The sequence below is a fragment of the Centruroides vittatus genome, unplaced genomic scaffold (assembly GCF_030686945.1).
Source record: "Centruroides vittatus isolate TY-2023 unplaced genomic scaffold, ASM3068694v2 contig_880, whole genome shotgun sequence".
Taxonomy (NCBI): domain Eukaryota; kingdom Metazoa; phylum Arthropoda; class Arachnida; order Scorpiones; family Buthidae; genus Centruroides; species Centruroides vittatus.
Window position 1 is genome coordinate 111,899 of NW_027122572.1, and position 19,470 is coordinate 131,368.

Here is a 19,470-nt window from a genome sequence, read left to right on the forward strand (position 1 = left end):
AAGAGAAACTCTAATTCATAGAATATAAAAAAAATATTTATCAAATTTTATTACAATATTCAAAAATATAATTGGGCAGCAATTTGAAAAAAATTGTACCTATAAATTAACCACTGTCATCTGTCCATCTTTCCTTAATCTTGAGAACAGAGTTTGATGGAAGATGAGACCAGATATGGAAACCTTAGGGGCAGGAGGCACCAATTAACTATATAAGAACTTCCAATGCAAACCCGAAAGTCAAGTTATTTCAATTAAAAAATTTACCCCTGAAAGGTGTTAGATAGATGATGGGCACAGGAAAATGACTCTATTCTAACAGGAAAAGTATGATGTACAGGAGCAAAACATTACTAATTTGAGGTGGAGAGCATATATTTTAAATTTAATAAATTAAAAATATGATTAAAAATTTCAGCCTGGCATTGTGATAATGTCACAATAAATACTTGCTTGTTATACAGGGTGAACCAAAAGTAGGTGGACAGTAGGTAAAATAGGGTTTGTGTTATAGTATATATTTAACTTGGTTATAGTCAAAAAATTATATCAGAGATGTGTTTCAAGAAATTAATACACAAAGATACTTGTGCAAAAATGTTTGTCAAAGCATGAAATGGTGAAATGTAGCCTTCAAAGCTTGTGTAAATTGTGATGGACAGCAGTTTGAGCACCAGCATTGATAAAATTGTATTTTATTGTATTAGTAAATATAATTGTATATGTAATCTCAAAATTTATACATATATGTAATCTCAATAAATGTTATCACTTACTGTCCATCTACTTTTGGTTCAACTTGTATATAACTCATTATTTAGTAATTTTATTATTATGTTATTTTTCTTTAAATAACTGAAAATATAGAAAAATATTGATCGTTCAATGCTATCATTTATGCCAATTTATACTGTCAAGAATGATCTCATTATGGTTAAATTAAAGGATACAAAAAACGGAATTATATCACAAAAAATTTATAAAATTTAAGAATAAATTTTAATTTCTACACAAATATCATTTTATAAAGTTAACTAAATCAGCTTCCACAGTTTTGAAAGCACATTTGTCATATTATTCAAACTTACATTTCTAACAACATACCAGTAATAAAATTTAATGTTTTCTTTCAATTACTTTAGCTACTCATTTTTGTAAAAATTAAATTTATTATAAATGAATGGAGAAAAGCAAATATTCTATTAATTTCCAACCTGTTTTCTTTTTCTTTCTAATTCATGTACAGTACATTACATAAATATGATGTCTGTCATTGTTAGATATATTTTTTTTTAATCAGGATCTGGAAAATTTTTATTACTGAAAAATTGTATCCAATTCTTTGTTGGATTGTTAAAATGTTAAATATCTTCCTAAAATAATACTGATAAAAATAGTAATGCATAAATTATCTGTAAGTACTAGTTTGTGTGCAGTTATTGCATATCAATGTGCATTTACTTACAATTTTTTAAAGTGTTATTAATTCTCCATAAATCTTACAAGAAAAAAGTTTTTTTTAAAATGTAATACAATTATTTTTTAACTAGATTTTGTCTTCTGAAATATTTGTTATTTCTTTCTTACATATATTCCTATTTGTAATGGAATACTATTAAAATTCTTACATATTTTATTCATTTTAATTAAATAAATATCAATTATTTACTGCACTAATGATTTGGAACACTGATATGTTTTGATGTTTGATTTGGAGTAACTTGCTGTAAGAGATCTGAAACTGGCACAAATAGTCAAAAAACATTTCAACTTTAACAAAAATGGATTCCTTGACTAGTTTAGCATCTTTTTTGTGCAAATGATATTTGAACTACAGGAAAAATATCAATCTACATATTTTTATAAAATTACAACAACAACAAAGAATAATAGCAATAATAAATGTAAAAGAGATAGAAATACAACACACTAAGGTTATTTTTTCAAATATAATACATACAAATGATAAAACTGACAATACAGTTATGATTTTCGACTACTCATCCATGCAAATCTGAAACAACTGCTGCATTATTCATTAAGAAAGAAGTTGATCCTCTAAAACAGTGGTTCTTAACCTTTTAGTGATAAGGAACCATTTATCAAAATTTTTCTCTTGCCATGGACCACGAGCTGTTTAACAGTAATATAAGTGCTTATAAGGTTGTTCTATAAATTAAATACGTATAAAATTATTCGGAACCAAGAGTATTATATTATTTGCGAAAATGTTACAAAAATTGCACTAAAATAATATAATTAATGTAACTGCATAGTGTTTACCAACTGCTGGATTCTTTGTTCAGTGCTACTCAAAGCCAAACACATGTCGGCACTGGCATCCAACTGATTTCGATGTTTATTTTTAATTATCAAAAGCACTGAGAATCCTTGCTCGCATAAATATGTGGTTGAAAATAAAGTTAGGTACCGTAAAGCGATTTCTCAAATTTTAGAGGAAGCAATAGCTTTTTGGCTCCAAAAACTTCAAGATTAATTCCTGTCTCAAAAGTATCCTTGCAGTTACTATCGTGTTGCATTTCAATTAACTCTTCTTGTGTTTCATCCGGCACCTCAGAAATATTGACTATGAAAGGATTGCGGATCAGTTTCCGAATACCTTTGCCCTTGCAGTCAGGAAAATAGCAATTGAATTCATTTTTCAAGTTTTGCAAATGGAATGTACAGTGGTACCTTGGTACTCGAACATAATCCATTCCAGAAAGAGGTTCGAGTACCAATATGTTCGGTCTCCAAATCATTTTTTCCCATTACAAATAATGTAAAATGGATTAATGCGTTTCAATCTCCAGTTGATTCGCTAGTAACTTAACAGATTACAGTATAAATGATATTTAGATTTTAGGCAAGCAGTAAATAACATATATATAACTCTCAATAAATAGTAGACATTAAAGAAGTCATATTAACATACAAAAATTTACCTTTTTGTTTGCAATAGGATGGAGGTGTGAGGAGGAAGAGCGGAAGTTATTGCCGAGAAGGGGAATCTCATTCCATAAAAACATCTGGTAATGGAACTTCGGGGTTGCTTCCCTTTTCTGTCGCTTTTGGGCAGGTAAATCTTTAATTAAAAACTTATCAATTGTCTGCTGCTTCTGCCTTTTTTGTAGAATTTTATGGAAATGAGACATGACATTTTAATTGAAAAGGTGTACAGCCCTATTGGCTACCATGGTATCAGGATGAGATTTTTCAACAAAAGCTAAGAAAAGAAAAGAAAAGGATGCTAATCCAAAAAATACAGCACAGCGTAAGTTAATGTGCATGCGAAACAATGACTGTCTCGTAACTGATGCCCCCGCCGTGGCGTCAGCGTCGGCTTGGCGGGCTTTCCCGTTCGAGTACCAAAATTTTGTTCGGGAACAGGGGCATTTTTTTTTTTTTTCGAAATTTTTTGGTCGGGTACCGATTTGTTCGGGCTTCGAAACGTTCGAGTACTGAGGTATTACTGTAATGTTCTTTTGTATTTGTCCTTTAATCTCAGCACACTTCTTCTCTGTGCCTTCTATATCCGTTACCAGACTACGGCGACACCTGGCGCAGGTTAGTAAGGTTAATAATGCACCAAGGTATTTACTAGGGAAAGTTAAACCCAGAGAGGTTTCCTGTTGCCGTCTCTGGACGCGATGTTACGCATGGGAATAATGCCTTCCGGGAGGTCTTTTAAAGGAAACTGGCCCCTATTCAGGTGTTACAAACGTGGAGAAAACCTGGAAAACTCCATGTGGCCACCCTGTCCGAATGTGGCAGGAACCCACGACCAAACTCCCAGCGTTTAGCAACAGAATCGCTTGGCCACTGGTGGGCATCTCAGCACACTGTCTGTCAATAATAGGGTTCAATGTATCAAACGCAGAAAAATTCTCTCTTTCAACTTTGCTGATCAATAGGTCGATTTTAGCAATAAACACGCTGATTTTATCTTCAAATGCAAATATATTGCTAGTGCCTTCCAATTTCATATTTCCCGAACCTTGCAGTTGAAGGTTCAATTTATTTAGTTGTGCAAAAAAATCCACTAAATAAGCAAAATGTATTTGAAATTTGAACTGACAGAACTTGTCGTCATTTATTTAATAATTTAGGATGGCTTCACGGACCACTTCGGGTGCTTTCAGGGACCACCAGTAGTCCACGGACCACCGGTTAAGAACCACTGCTCTAAAATATAATAAGATTTTCAAGTTAATAATACATAAACATGAACAATTAAGGTGTCAAAAACAACAACAAAATGAAATTTTGTTTGAAGCACTTATATTAATTAATTATGTTTTCATTCATTTACCAAAAATTAAACTTCAACACAATACAGCTTGAACCTCATGCCAAATATCACATAAAAAGAAAGTAAAAAAACAGAGTGCAGCATTAACAGTTTTTTATTTTCCTAGCACTTCCAATGAACTTATGTCAAAGCCCATGCTCATCAAATTTCACTTACATTGAAATACATTGATTTCTCTCAAGTTTTTGTTTTTTCACTTATAATAGATAAATTATCTAAAACTTTGCTGAGTTATATTTCATAATATATTTAAACATCCCTAGAAACTTTCTAAATTAAAATTTAGGCTAAATTTCAATTGATAGGTTATCTCAGGTATCCCTTGATTTCTAGTAGTAAATTTTTGGCATCAAAATCAAATTCTATTGAAAATTCGATAAAAATCCAAAATGAAATATATTTTAAAAAATTGAAGACTAAATACAAATAAAACTTTGATGTCACTTCTCACATCCTTTACAACCACAGGAACACAATTAACATGAGCAGTCAATCTTTCTTTTGAGGCTCTTTGCTTGTGTTAATTGGGTTCCTGTGATTGCAGAAGACAATAAATTTTTGTTTGTATTTAGTCTTCAGTTTTTTAAAATACATTTTATTGAATTTAATTTTTAAGCTAAGATTTTTTTCATATTTTCAAGTGTTATTCTGCTAATGACATACTTGAACACTGTCAATAAATACTGTGGTGTCAAAGTCTAAATCAAATTGACAAATATTCAATTGAGAAATTTTAATTTAAATGAAGAGCAAAAGTGAGCAGAGAGGTGTCTGGACAACACGGGCAGATTTAGTGTTATTTTTAGTTCCTCAAAGTATTTTGTATTATGTTAACTATTTTACGTATTTATATTATTTCTATGTTAAATATTTACCATTTTATATATTCAGCCTGCAACATATACAGTGATACCTCGATTTTCGTTGATAATCCATCCGAAACTGACGCAATTATTTCCATATAAATCAATGTAAATCCAATTAATTCATTCTAGACACTTCAAAATACAAAGCAAAACACATTTTATAGAAAATAAATATTGTGTTTATATTTGTTTGTTTGTTTAGTTATGGCAATGCAACACTTGGGCAATCTTGGGTCTAGAGGAGATGCCTTCCAGATCTTTTTAAGGAAACTGGCCCTATTTAGGTGTTACAGACATGGAGTAAACCCAGAAAACTCCTTGTGGCCAGCCTGTCCAAGTGAGGCACGAATCCATGACCAAACTCCCAATGTTCAGGGAACGAAGACTGCTTGGCCACTAGTGGGCCAAAATATTGTGTTTAATACTAAAACAATAAGAAATTAACATAAAATGAATATAAAAATTTAAGGTAAAGAATAAATGAACATTTAACATGGCATCCAAAGGGCTGTTAGCTCTGGAAACTTTCTTTGGTCCCTTGATGGAGCTAAAAGGAAAGGAAAGCAATGAAATTGTTTGGCTAGATGCATGGGGTAGTCAGTCAGTCAATATCTATTTATTATGTACGAGACACATGGGGTAATGCTCACACAACGAGAAACAATGCCACACTGAGCATGGGTCGCCCTATGCTTTTGCAAAATTAGCAAGAGGTCACGTGGGCACATTGATGAAATCCAAGGCAACCAACAAAAACTGAAACCAACAATAACCAAAGTATTACTGTAATATGAACCAAATCATTCAAATGTGTATTTTAAATTTGTTTTTGTCTCCCTTTTCCTGTTTGATCTTAATAATCTCAGGATGACTTTTAAACAAGGTCAAAAACATTAGTTAATAAATTGTTTTTGTAACTGGATTTGGGAGTCTTTGGAGTTGATTATACTTTGTGGATCTAGTTTTATACAGTGATTATTGTAACTTACAGTCAAAAATATCCAGATTCTATGCTTCATTTAAAATATCTATAATGATATAGGTTGGCACACAAATCTTACAGAAAATATATAAAACAAACCATGTAATTGAATGTGTTAACCAATTATACACAAATTTTAGAAATTAGATAGAATATATAAAAGAGAATATAAATTTAAATCAACATTGCAGCATATCTCTTCTCAACATTAGATTCTCATTTTTAATATTTTTATAGTTATCCTTGCAACAAGAATACAATTTTCCCTGTAAGATTAGCAAATTTACCAAATTCAATTGCAACAGAATATGAGATATAAATTTTAACATAAAAATACAATCAAAATAGATAAATATACAAATCTTTAGAAAAAATTTATTGCAAACTTTGTTACATATGTATATATTTATGTATGATATGTATTTTATTTTGTTTTATTTTTAACATTGCTATTTAATAAATCATTACAGATAAAAATGCATTTTTCTTCTCTCGTCATTTTCAAATTCAACAGTCCTGATAAATAAATCTATAGTAACTAATATAATTGCTCAGTTTTATCTGGTGATAGAAATTTCTAAAAGATTTCCAACTAATAATAATCATGCTATTAATTATGCCTTAATATCTTTGTTTGGGAAATCACATTGTGCTACTTAAAACTGGAATATCTAGATAAACCAATTGTAAATTCAATTGTAATTGGATTCTAGATTTGTGATTTTCTATACTTTCACTAAAATTCCAGTTTGTTTTTAATATGAATTCCTGGATTCTCCTGAAATTTTTTATTTGTGGAAGGGAAAACTCCAAGAATCAACTCTTCGTGAATTACAAGATCATCACTCAAAAGCAAAAAGCTTTATCTCTAAAAATTGAAAATCAAGTTGTGCACTTGTCATCATGCCAAATTTGTATCTTTTACTAATACTACCCAATATTCTACAAGAAAAATTCCTGTAATAATTACAGAATGTTTTTCACAGTATATATTGGGCAATATACTAATATGATATGAATAAATATTTCAAATATGACATATCAAATAATAAATATCTTAAAGCCCAATCAGTATATATAAAACAACCAATGCCTCCCTCTGGTGACAAATTACTTTATATTAATCATTTAATTAGCCAAATTCTAGCCTGATCATTCAGGTGATCGTTGGTTGTTTCTATATCAATTATCAGTGTCCGAACATGATATATGATGTGGTACATATATCACATCATATATCATAAGATAACACTTGACATCAAGTGATATGACTTCTTCTCATCTGTTAAAATGTTTTCTGTTTATGATTTTTAAACCTTTGACATCAACTAATGTCAAGTGATATGTTATGATTGACATCACTTGATATTATCTGATATCATTTACATAGACTCACTTTAATATTTGGCCACTCAATGAAGTTGATATTTTTAATGTGTTTCCCATTATATTTGGGATAAAAATAAATCTATTTGATACATAAAGAAATGTCTTTATTTTCTGTACAAAATTATATAAATGTATTAATTTCAAAATTACACAGAACAATGCCGTCTAACTATTCTATGGCCAAAATCTATAGCTACTTTAATACTCGGTCACTACACAATGTTGAAAATGTTATATCTCCTTGTAGCATGAATGGATCTTAATATTTAGTTGTATACTCTATTTTTTATTACTGCCCTCAAATAATTTTGCATATTTGCAATAATTTTCTTAGTGTATGTAGGCTCAATGCAGGCTCTTTCTTCTGTCAGCCTCCTTTTCAATGCTTCCTTTGAGATAATTGGCATTCTCTAAATTCTAGAACCAAGTCCATTCTACAAATTCTCGATGGAATTGAGGTTGGGAGATTGGGGATAATTATAGAGAACCCGTAGATGCACTACATACACCTTATATTTGGAATTGTTAACTTAATAACTAAATACACTCACAACAGTCATAAATGAACAGGTTTCAGGTTTCGTTGATGTATATTTGTATAACTTAATAAAATTTGAATGTCTGTTTTATGCAAGCATTTTTTTGAGAATTGTTAGGTAATGTTCTTTTGTCATAGTTTTCTCAATAAATTCCAATTTGCCCATGTCAGCTGTAGATAAGTATCTCCATATCATTACATTGTCTCCTCCATGTTTTATAGTTGCTTGTAACTTTTGATTTTTCAGTTCTTCATTTGCCTTACACATACTAAAACTCTATAGTAAGATTGAAAAATATTAAATTTACGTTCAACTGTAAAGATGGCATCCATCCACCACTCTAACTCCTTGTTCATATAGGTGTTTGCAAAGTCTAACCTTTTCTTTGTTTACTTTGCTAACAGTGGGTCTTTTTCTTGCTACTCTTCCTTTGTAGTTTTCACTTCACAGGACTTTCCAAATCTTCTCTGGCACACTTAGTTTCACATTCTTGTAACAATGGTACTACACTGTAATTTCAGATGTGTTCAGTTGTGGGGTTTCTTTACCTTTCTTATGATCCTTTCTGAGTCACTCAGTTTACATGGTTAATCTTTCTGTGGCACACCTATCGTATGTTCTTTTGTATCATCTTGTGTTATTGCCAACTGTACTACATGGTATATTTAAGACAAGCAATCTTCCTATGCTAAGATTGCTTTTCATGATGTAAGTACCAGCTGATGCTGCTCAAATGTTGTATTGCAATCTTTTCACCCTGTTTGAAGCATTGCACTTGTTTAATGCTGTCAAATATGAATTCGCCAATGGCAACATGAGAAATGACATATTGCAGTGACTTTGATTTGCATGTCAATATAGAAAAAAGGTCAAGACTACCATGTCTCTGTAGTGGCTAAATATTAAAGCAACATAATTTTGAGCCATTGTCAAGAAGAATAGGGTCAAACTACTGGTATTTCAAGCTCAAGATTTTTGTAATGATAAAATACCATAGGACATTACCCACTTCTTGTAATTCATTGTTTTTGTCATGTCTTTACATTATATAACAATTGTAAAGAAACTTCAATGTACAGGAATGGCTGAATATTAACTGAGTCTCTGTAGATCAGAATCAAAAACTGAAGTCAGAAATCTTAAATTAACATTTTGTTGTTTAATTAAAGATTTCTGATTTCTCTAAAGCTGTTTAATAATATCTTTTTGTTTTTATTTAATAGTATAATAGAGATATCAATTACACAAAATATAGTAAACTTCAATCAATAGACAAAGTTACTCATGCCGTGCTCAAAGAAATTTTATTTGTTCCTAATTCAAACTAAATCATGTAGCCAATTGATAGCACTTGGTATCATTTTAAGTCAGTCAATAACCATTACAGAAATGATACCAAGTGATGTCATTTAGTCAGTCCAAAGCTGTACAAAAAAAAAAAAAAAAAAAAAAAATCACATGATATCACTTAATATCATTGAAAATAATGTAATGATACTTTTACTGGGATTCAGAAAATAATCATAATTGTATTCAATTGTTGAATGAAAAATCAGACTAGTAATTTTTGCAGTTTAATTGTTGGATACATCAAACGTATATAAGAAATGTAATCTCATATTTTTTTACACACATGCAATTTGTAAATAATACTGATTTTGAAGACCTTCTTACTTTGTAACAGAATAAACAACTTCAATCAAGTCTAACTATAAAAATCAATAATCAAATATTCACGTATTCTTTTAAATGTTGCAACATTTAAATTAATTTTTGGAAAAATAAAATTATATGGATTATTAATAGATTCTAGAAAAGATCTTTTAAACAAATTTGTAATCTTTAAAATTTTTAAAAATACAGATTTGTTTAAAAGGGCTTTTTTAGTTGGATTTAGTATAAAGTATGTTTTAAAAAATTCTGTTTTGACTTAAATGATAATTGAAAACAATGATCAATGAGATCAAATCTCATCTTCAAAATATTTCAAGATAGCTAGTTTTTAAAATTGATTGAACATTTCAGAGCACTGACAAACCATTGAATAATAGTATGTCAGTGCTCTGAAATGTTGGATTTGTTCAATTTTTAAAATCTGATGCCTTTATCTATACTTTGACATATTTGTCCAGACCATGGTTCTCAATCCGTGGTCTGCAGAACACAGGTGCTCCATGACTTCAAGTGTTCTGCAAAAAAATCAAATATACAATTAAAAATTGTTGCAAAAGAAAAATCAATACAATGTAATCAGCAAATGCCAATGACATCATATACTAAATCGAGTGGGCTCTTGATTTCAAAAAGGTTTGCCACCCCTGCTTTAAAGCTGATGTAATGTAAGTGTTCCATGGAAAAAAATGTCAAAGTTTAGTGTTCCCCGAGTTCAAAATGATTGAGAACCATGGATCTAAAGCATGATAAAAGATTATTTTCTGTGAAGAATTTCAATGATGATCCCAAGATGATCAATGTTAACATTCATTCTCAAAAAAATTATCACTATTTTGTTATAACAGAGTCTGGAAAGCCAATGCTTTAATCATGTCAGCCATCCAGCTTTCCAGTAGAGATAATCTTGGTAGAATTATTCTTAAATCAGTTAGAAATTAAAAAAAACTCTATACAGGCAGTCCTCTACTTACGAACATTCAAAGTTACGAACAAAGCCGACAGATGGCGGGTTAACATGAGCATGAGAGGTAGGTGAGAGGCTCTTAGTTGAGTTTGGACTGTAGTCATGTGTCAATCGTGTGTGGTGTCATTTGTTTACTATTAAAGTGCAGTTGGTTATTTTTTATGTACAGTCAAGTTTATTTTTGAAGTTTTATGTTAAAACATTTACAGTACATACATATGTACATTTGTAGTTGTTTTAAATAAGTAATTTTAATAAATAATGTACATGTGATTGATTTGAATTTATACTTCCCTTTAACAATCTTAATTCAACGTTATTCAAGTAGCCTAAACATTACATAATTGTAAAAACGTCATATTTGAGTTTTTGCTCCAAACATCGTCTTTTCGAGTTAACGAACTTTTCGACTTGCAAATGACTGCTACGAACGGATTAAGTTTGTAAGTAGAGGACTTACTGTAATTACAAAAATGATTAAATTTATAAAATAGATCTATTTTATATATTAAATCATTTTCATAATATAGAGTTGAAATGAATGAAAGCAGTAAGTGGAAAGTGACAAGCATAAATTGGAAAAAAAAAATAAATAAATAAAAACATCAGTAATGAAAAAAATAGAAATCACAGCACAGCAGCAACTGTTACCATTGTGTTTATATACTTTAATCTTACAAAAAGATTATTATACTTGTTTCATTTTCAAATATTCATTATATTTTACTGAATAACATTTCATTGCTAAAATGTTTTTCTTTTGCAATTTCTTTTCCATAAAGATGACCATTATAACATTAACTTCATTTGTGTATCAAAAAAATATGTCATTAATTATATATGCAGTGTATCTAAAACATGTTTTATTTATATACTCTATGACTCTTGGTACTTTAAAAAAAAAGGTTGTTTACCCTTATTTTTTATAGACTAATATATGCAAGATATAGAATTGTTTCTTTCAGCATAATAATGTCATATTTAACATCTTATGTGCTGGCAAAAATAAGGAATTATATATGCATTATTATTATTATTATATATATATTTTTCTAGTTTAATATTGTTTGTTTATTTTTATACTACTTAATAATTGATATTGGTACTTTCTGATTAAAAATTTTAACACAAGAACTAAATACATAAAAGAATTTAAATTATTGTACTGTAAGAGTTCTAATGCTTTTGAGCATGCAACAATTTATTAATGAAAATAAAAATTTTTTCAGATATCACAAGTGTAAAAATTAATAACTTAAAACAATCTTCCCCAAACTTTTCCAGCTAAAGATCTGTTAAGTTTTTTTTTTTTAAACTCAACTTGAATACATAAATATGAGGGAAAAATCAAAAAGTAACCCCTCTAATAAATTACTTCTCCACATAGAATCCATATTGGTTCAAGCACTTGTCCTAGCATGTGATGAATTAAACATTTTGGACCAACAGAATGTTGCTTCTTTTAAATAAAGCCAGTTTCAAACAGCTCCTTTGACATCATCTATGTCTCAGGAGTTATGCTTTCATATGAATTAGTTCTTTCTTGATGATATTGTTTCAAATAATTCAAATATACCATCCTGACAAGAGTTTGCATTTCTGTCAGTGTCTGAACATCCAGCAAGTGCAAACTTTTCTGTAAGCAAGCTTTCCATGCACAATGTCATATGTTGTATCAAAAGAAATGTCAAATTGCTTGGACACAATCTACAAATGAATAAGGTGGTTTTTTTCTTGTAATGCTCCTCCACTACAGTGACTTTTTCTGGAATAGTAGTGCTTAATGAGCATCCAGAACGAGGCTCATCTATCACAGATTGACTACCTTGTGTAAATATTTTACACCATCCTAACAATTCTCACAATTTCACAAGATGTCCTAACAATTCTCACAATTTCAGCATGAATGTTTGATGGTTTCTTACCCACCACCCACAGAAAACAAATCACTCTCCTCTGCTCTTCAACTGTAGACAAAATCAGTATGAATGCCATTTTCTTTTCTTCAATCAGAGATATGCACACTAACTGACAGCAGTTGTTCAAAAGGTATAACAGTGTATTCAGAATACTCTTGCTTCAGGCCATTCACTTTTTATAACAAAAAACAATATCTACAAATTATTATTAAATAAAGAGGCATTACTTTTTGATTTCCCTTCATAGATAATATAGATCAAAAGAACAATGATTCTACCATCATAACAATGAATGCAAAATAAATATTTTAAATATCAGTAAAAATAAAGAAATTGTATTTCATTTTAGTATAAAAAGACAGAAAAAAACTACAAAATACATGGTCATCCAGAATGTGGCTCATCCAAAAATACAAAAAGTAATAGTCTTGTGATGTTATCACAATGTAAAAATAATGCTTAAACTTAATAAATAAAATTTTAAGTTTAACAAGATCCATTCTCTGATTCCAATCTATCCATCTGTATTCAATTTCATTAATTAATAATGACAAGTTGTACAATACTTGTCAAAGTAATCATAATTGTCAGTGATTACAAATAAATTTTAAACATTTATTATAAATATGTTCTTTTTACTTATGCACTGAAACCAGATAGTAAAATATATATAATTTTTCCATATTTATTCAATCTTATATATTTCAGCTTTTTTCAGACTGAAATTGTTTTTTTTTTAAAGTTTTTTAGAGATCAAAATTTTTTCATGAACCTGTTCTTGGAAAAACTGTTTTAGAATATTAAAGTACTGTTTATTTAGTATTTATAAAAATGTGATAGTTGATTATAGAACCATTAATAATTATAAAGGTTAGTTTTTTCTACTTAACATTAAACAAGGAAATATTACTGAACAACAAAGAAGCTGAAGTTTATTTGGCATTATTATATTGTTTTGTGTGTTTTCAATCTAATTTTAAAAGTGTTTTTCTTACACTGTCTATGTAATAATGCTTTGACTGCTGAAAATAGTTATTTAAATTTTATAAACTCTTAGATGGTCCATTATGCAATATTCTTTATATTCTAATATGATTTCTTTTTATCACATTTCTATTTTATCAAGACAGTTTTTCATTTTCCTACTCTAACTTTAAACTGGAGATTTCTTCTACATACAGACATGTTTTCCTTCACATATCTACATATGTTAAGTAACTTTTAATTATTTCTATATTTCCATAAAAGTGATAAAAATATTGATTTTATAGCAGATAAAGAATGTAGTAGAAATGATGACTTTAGCTTAAAACATTTTTTTTTAAATTATAACAAACTTTAAATTTTTCCATGATGATAATCTTAGTATTATATTTAAAAAAGAAAGTATTAAGTTTTCGCTTCATGTAACAAATTCATATATAAAAATAACAACACAGTAAAATAAAAACAAAAATAAATTTGCTTAAAGAAACTATTTACAGATAGATTAGATGTACTGTACACTTTATCATTTGAATCATAAAAGATTTTAGCAAATAAAATGCAAATTATTATTGTATATGGTATTTTATCCAACTGAAATGCAAAAATTGCCACTTTCCTGAAAGACAAGTTTCCAAATAACCGATTTTGGTTAATGTGTACCTAGGTAGTCCAAGATGGTGGCTCGTCTCTGATTCCAGCAATCAGAAGACAGGGAACAGTGGGGATGCACGTTCTAACCTAACCTAACCTATTCTAATAAATTACCATAATTAATAGCAACCAAATTATTAAATAGGTTAGGTTAGGTTAGAATGTGCGTCCCCATTGTTCCATGACTTTTGATTGCTGGAATCAGAGACGAGTCACCATCTTGGACTACCTAGGTACACATTAACCCAGATTTTTTTTTTTTTTTTTTTTTAAACTTTTGGTTAAATTAAATGAAAAATGAAATAATAAACTATTTTAAATGTTTGTCTATATTTACTTTGAACTTTGTTATCTGTTATCTGTCATAAGAGAAAACTATTAGGTAAAACTGCAAAATTCTGTTCAGAGAACTTTATAAAAAAAGATAAGTTTGCACCTTCTTACAATTTTTTAAAAAACTTCATATACCTAATATTAATCTAGTTTCAATTTGATTCTAAATAGTTCTTTAAATAAAAAATATTACATTGCAGATATATGCATGATAATTTCAAAGTTCTCATTTTGAATCATCCTATATTATTAAATCTTACAAAAGTTTGTAAACAAGAATTAATTAATTATTAATATAAAATGGTACTTTTCTGTTAACTGGGCGCCAGTCATTTTTACTACTATTTTTAGCGAAATTGATATTTTATTTCGTAATTCACATGTTTAATATTACGATGAATATGTTTATACAGTAGAGTCCCACTAGTCCAAACTAATTGGGACCGAGCCCTGTTCGGATTAGCCAAATAATCAAAATAATGCAGAAGCAAGCAGAAAAACAGGTCCGGCTTATATACATGCAACACCATCAATGATTTTTGTTTCTGTTTTTGTGTGTAAATACAGTATAGATCTGCTGTTTTAATAGGCCATGTCAAACACTGATTTATTAATTTTGTACTACAATAAAATACAATATTTTTTGTTGTGGAATTCTAAATCTTTTAGTATCATTAATACCATTTAAATTCAACTGAAAAATACAAAAAAATGTATATTTTGTGAGCTAAAAAATTTCCTCTCCACTGACTGAAACATGTTCGGATTAGGCTGACGTTTGGACTGCGGGACTCTACCGTATACATGTTTGTAAATATGTTTATACACATGTTGATAAGGTTTATCTATTAAAAAAATGTGAAATTAAACATCATTTTTTTTATAAAACTGGATTGATAATTGAATGGCACCCAGTTAACAGAAAAGTACCTATAAAACAAATCATTCATAAAGCCGAGACTTAAAAAATCAATTTATTCTTGAAGAAACAGCAAATTTAAATGGAAGATAAAATAAATGCTAAGATGTTAACAAATGCTCTGTACATACTATACATTTGATGCAAAAGGTGATAAACCCCGATAAAAGCATTCGTATTATGAATGCATTTATCACTATCAAGCAATACTTTACTCTAATTTGATACTTGAAGTATTCAAATATATTTAAATTAACAATAACAAATATAATAGAATTAATTATAATAAATTGTTAAGATTTAATTTACATATACAGTAATTACATGTCATAAAATTATGATTTATCAGGATAATTTCTGTAAACATATATATGATGTTATAATGTTATAATTTCGACATTGTATAAGTTTGTATTGTATAGGCTTGTGAAACTATCTTTCAATTTTGTTATATGATACCAAATTATTTAATAATTAACCACTGAGTTTACAGTTTGTATTTAGACACTTGTATAAAGTGATACCAATTTTTTAATTCTCAAATTCAGAAATATGCATTTTTATGTTTATAAACATTTCTTTATTCACATCAATGATGTTTAATTAGGAAATTCATCATAAATCTAGATTTATTTATTACTCAAACTACAGTTCACATCAAGTATTATAAGAAATAGAATCTAAACAAAATATGTAAGACTTGACCTAAAAGACTCACCTTAAAACGCTAATATTTTATTTTTAAGTTCGCTTAGAGTAATAATCATCGCTAAATTTCGTTCTTTAATGTTAAATAACACATAAAATAAAAATTATATGAATTATTTATTTAATTAAAGATTCAAAACTTCCTTCTCTTAGACCTTATCCAAGTTTCGAATGGTTACCATAACAACTACTACAGCGCCATCTTCGCACTCCGGAAGTAATATTTTTGTTTGTTTGGCCTCGAAATATTATACGGGAAATCATATAGAAATTCTTTTATTTCTTTTTAACATTTTGTTTACAGGCTTATCTATTTAAACGATATTTCCTTCTACACTAAAATTTATTCTAAAATATTATTAAATAAAAATACAAATAATTTATCGAATTTACAGGAAGTGCAATTTATATATCGTAATTTAAAATTAATAATTATTATTAGAATATTAGTTAATAAACATTAATAATAAAAGTATTAATTATTTTTTTTAAATGTATATTTTTTTTACTTCCAATATTTTTAATATATAACTCTACGTTTGAATATTTATCAGTAGAAGTTACGTGCAAGTTCGACGAATATTAATAATTAGGTCACATCTAACGCATAATATGGAGCGATGGCAGTTAACGATCCTCTTATAGTAGTAAAACGATATTGAAAACAAGTGGCATTGACGTAGCAGTTATCTGTATTCAGCTTATCTAATAGAAATAATGAAATATGGTAATCAATAGGGAGAAAAAGGCAAACTCTATGAAAAATTGCATCCAAATTGAATTAAATTATAATTTTAAAAAATTTTCTTTATATTTAAAAGTTGTTTTCATATATTGTATCTCCATCCATCCTATGTGTCATCGCCTCTCTGGACGTTGACTAGTGTTACCACCCGTCCAGTTTTCACCCGGACAGTCCGGGAATTTACTCACTGTTCGGGTGAACTATTAATTTTGTCCGGAAATTTAAAAACAAAGTTCTTGCAAATATTGTTATAAATTTACAAATTTATAACAATATTTGCAAGAACTTTGTTTCATCGTAATTTGGACAATGAAAAACCTCACACTCACTGAAACTTCATCTGCCATTCCGCCATATTACTCTGTTTATACTGACGTGTGATGAGCAGCCTGCCTGTCGACATTTTTTTTTTTTTTTTTTGCTTGTATGTTACTCCTACGTAAGTCCCTAGTCCCTAACTGTAACTGATTTAGAACCAGCATGCACGTTATTCTTCGCATTGTAAAATGACATTGCGCATGCGTCAGGAACTTCTGTTCGAACAAACCTGACCTGCCGTCCAGGTCAGCGATTTTGTAAAGGTGGCAACACTAACGTTGACTGCCATCACATGCCACCATTCCCTATGTTGTGCTTCTCTGGCACAATCCTCAAAGTCCAGTAAAGTCCATTCTCTGATGTTGTCGAACCAGGTTATTCTTCATCTTTCCCACTTCTTCCCTCTATTCTTCCTTTCAGAACTTCTTTCTGGAGGTTTTTGTGACGTAATTGGTGACCTAAAAAAGCAACTTTTCTTTATGATGGTCATTAATTCTCTATCATGTCCTAGTATTTCCAAGACTTCTCCATTTGTTTTTCTCTCTTTCCAGAACTTTAAAATTTGGCGGTAAATCCACATCTCAAAGGCTAGTAATCTTTGTTGACTGGATTTAGTAATCGTCCAAGTTTCCGCACCATACAACAGAATCGACGAGATGTAGCACTTGAGAAGCGTCATCTTTGTTTTTAGACTGATCTCTTTTATTATAACATCTTTTTAAATTCAGAAAAGCTTTTCTTGCAATTTAAATCTTTCGCTTAACTTCTTTGTCACATTTCCCATCATTTGTTAACAAATTTCCTTGATAGACATAACTTTGGACCTGTTTAATTCTCTCGTGATCAAGTTAAATATCTGGGCTAGTGTTTTTCTTCTACTTGTCAGTATGGTTTTGGTTTTTTTCATGTTGAATTTAAGTCCAAATTCTCTATCTTTTTATTTAACAGTTTCTATTAGATGGGTAAGATCTTTGAATCAGCCAAAAGCACAATATTATCAGCATATCTAAGGTTATTTATGTTTCTATCCCCAATTGAAATTCCTTTCAGTTCTTCAATTTCTCTGAATATAAATTCTGGGTACAAATTAAAAAGGATTGGGGGATAGAACATAGCCTTGTCTTACTCCACACTTGATCTCAAATTCCTATATTATTTCTTCATTAAATCTTATAACCAACATCTACTGGAATCAATCAGCCATTATAAGTCTTATATATTTACCATTTATGTCCAGTTTAAAAATGTAATCAATAAGTTTCTCATGTTTAACCTTGTCAAATACTTTTGAGTAGTCCACAAAACATATGTCAACTTTGTTACATAACTCTGGATATCTTCTATTTCGAAGTTATTATTATATTCTATTATCGAAGTCATAACTTCGATATGTCAACTTCTTTTTGGACATCTATCAACAGTCCTGAGTGTAAAGATACCAGCCCGAGTGTCTTTGTTTGGGAGGAAACCATTTTGTGTTTCACCAGTATCCCTGAAGAAATTTGACTTATTCTTTTCCATAATGAATTTTAGGCGAATTTTGAGTACATGGAACATTAAACTTATTATCTGAAAGTCTGAGCACTCTAGCCTTTAGTTTCTTAGGTATTGTAATGAAGATGTATTGCTTTAGATCACTTGGCAGATAACCAGTGTTACAGATCATGTTGCATATACCGTTACATCTTGGATTCCAATTTCTTCTAGTCTTTTGATTAATTACATTGAAATTTCGTTTTTGCCATTAGCTTTTCCTGTTTTCATATGATTCAGAGCATATATCATCTCACTTTCAATTCGTCGAAGGACCTTCAAGATTGGGTGGGGTTTGGTGGTAGTTCCCACCAAACCCCACCCATCATTTGAGTATTCTACCCACCTTTTGTTGATGCTTTCTTTTTCAAATAAAAGATTTCCATTTGCATTGGTGATACAGTTTCCACCTCTGTAGCTGTCCACTCTGACAGCTACAGAGTAAATTCTCCTATTTTGCTATGCATTTCCCTAGAAAAATGTTTCTTATTCAGTTCTATTTCTTTACAATTTTCATTAAACCAACATTCTTTAGCTGTTCTACATTCTGTTTTAATTCTTTTATTGATGTTAAAGTCGGGTTTGGTTTTCTTTCTTCTATAAGTTTTAGGATATTCTCCGTCATCCAAGG

The 19,470-nt window shown here is 29.5% G+C and overlaps 1 protein-coding gene across 2 annotated transcripts in view; it reads right to left on the bottom strand.

Annotated features, from left to right (window-relative positions):
* Su(H) (recombining binding protein suppressor of hairless) overlaps positions 1 to 19,470 on the bottom strand; it is a 119,462-nt gene that overhangs the window by 93,047 nt on the left and 6,945 nt on the right. The window contains exon 1 of one of the 2 annotated variants that reach the window (XM_067280050.1): positions 16,254 to 16,453. The exons of the other annotated variant lie outside the window; for it this stretch is intronic. The gene's annotated coding sequence lies outside the window, so the exon portion shown is untranslated. Of the gene's footprint in view, positions 1 to 16,253; positions 16,454 to 19,470 lie in introns of those variants that run through there. 2 annotated transcript variants of the gene reach the window in all.